Consider the following 2,196-nt stretch of genomic DNA (forward strand, 5'->3'; position numbering starts at 1 on the left):
GGAAACTTCAATAAATAATCATAGTGCAACTTGTCATTTTCCATGTAGACTATCACCAATTTTGTCCTTATCATGCCTAGAAATGGTACTAAAGACGATACTCCTTAATGACTCAGATTTATTCGCATGAGGCAATCAAAAAATAGGACTTCAAAATTGAATATCGTCAGGGAATAAAAATTTTGGAGCATACAAAATGTACTTTAGAAGTCGTGTCATAATAAATGCACTTAAGAAAAAACATGCGACATTTAAATTCACATTAAGACGATAGGGAGACTCGATACCTGACAACCTCCTCTATTTTACTCGACACTAGAGAATAACTTATTCAACTCGGCACTTGACCAACCTTATAAGCCTGAGCACTCCTTTCTACTACACAACTTGGCACCTAATAGATTTGGCACCTTAAATAACTTGGCATTTGATTTAAGGCTTAGTGACTCAGCACTTAGTACTAAGCAGAGTGACTCAGTATCGATTACCTTTATGCCTACTCGGCACCTAAAAATCTCCTATTAACTCAGCAATTTTGAAACACTCGGCACCTAAAGAACTCGGTACTTGCTACCTGAACACTTGGCACGTAAAGAACTTTTCTTAGCATCTTAATAAATTGGCTCAACTCGGCACTTGGAATTTACCTCAACATTATAATTTTACCTACTAAGCTCAGCACTTTAAACATTACTACTAGTAGAGGCTTCCATGTCATCATGAATAAGATTTTTTAAAGCCTTATGTTACTCAATAAAAGGTAGAGAGTGAAAAGTAGAAACAACGACATCTTAATAAACTCTCCTATAAAGTTGGCAATTCTAAAACATTCAGTACCTAAAGAACTCGTGATGCAGGACCATCCAGAGGTATAAGGGCAATCCTGCATCACAAAAAAAATGTACTTAGACTTAGTTTTTGTTTCATGTCTTTATATTTTTGGATACCCATTTGGCTCAAATAAAGGTTCCAACTCTCATAGTTCAACTATCAGTGCATTTGAAAATCCCAAAAAAATAGGAGCATGTATTTGGGCCATTATTTCGATAAACTAGAAGGTGTGAATTGGCCAGATGAATGTAATCATGATTTAGAGCATTCCAGAAAAAGAATCAGGTCAATAGGCCCCACGGTTTGAAAGTTATTGCAGTTTTTCGAGTTTTGGAGACCTCCTAAGAATGCTTCAAAGTTAGGTTTGGGGCATTAAATGACCTTGAAAAGGGTCAAAAAATGGGGGAAAAGTGCAACTTGTCCATAGGGCTATAGAGCACTTTGAGAGCTTTTCAAAAATGTAAATGGTTCATCAATCAGAGCTATGGTTCAAAAGTTATGCCTCCCGAAAGTTCGGTTACCGTTTCTGGATTCTTCTAGATTTGCACCGACTTTTAACGCAGCTTTTGGAACCTTCTATTTCATTGGTGGATGCCTACTAGCACTTTCTAGAATGTACTCCTAGTCCTTAACCCTCCAGGGTCTATTTAAGGAGATTTTTGGCATTGTAAAAGGCAGTTCGGAGTGGAGTTTGAGAGGAGGTGCTAAAAGGAGAAATTATCTCCAGATTTATGCTATTGTAAGCCCTTAGGGCATGTTCTAAAGTTTATTTTCTCTATACTATTTGTACTAGCTTATTTTCTTAGTTAATATAATTTTTCCTTTTTTGTTGGTTCCATTCTGTTCTTGGGTTGTGTCCCTTTCAACTCAGAACCTTTTATTTTTAAAAGGTGGGGGGTTCGAGGATGGGCAGGTTGGGAGGATGAGTGGGAGAGAGGAGCAAGTAGCATGTAGTCCTTCCACTTTAGGGAGTGAGAGGTAATCATTGCTTTGTGAAACCAGCCTCACACGATACCCTCTACCTTACATTGCCAGATAGAACACATCCATCCTTCGAAGGATGGCCTGACAACAACTCTCTACTTGGAGCAGGGCACACCACAATCATATGCCACACATCTCTCCCTCCTTCCAACAAAATCTAGCCTATTCCTCCACCTTGTACATCCATAGAAGTTGAGTAACACAGAAGGAGCTGAGCATTAGTAAACCAATGATGCCAAGTTGCTGCATTATTTGTTAAGTCAAAAGATTCGCCAGATCAGTGATGATAAGTTTGTTACATCAAATTTTTTGAATTAGTTGGATGATAAGGATGATGAGTAGATGTTACAAAATTTTATGTAAACCATGCAAACCAATTCA

General features: G+C 37.9%; 1 pseudogene; it reads right to left on the bottom strand.

The window, feature by feature from the left end:
- Window positions 1-1,718: 1,718 nt before the first annotated feature.
- Window positions 1,719-1,992, bottom strand: LOC149556895 (signal recognition particle RNA; annotated as a pseudogene).
- Between the last annotated feature and the right edge of the window lie 204 nt (window positions 1,993-2,196).

Source organism: Cupressus sempervirens, chromosome 5 (genome assembly GCF_028749045.1).
Source record: "Cupressus sempervirens isolate cs-2001-9-10 chromosome 5, ASM2874904v1, whole genome shotgun sequence".
Classification (NCBI taxonomy): Eukaryota; Viridiplantae; Streptophyta; class Pinopsida; order Cupressales; family Cupressaceae; genus Cupressus; species Cupressus sempervirens.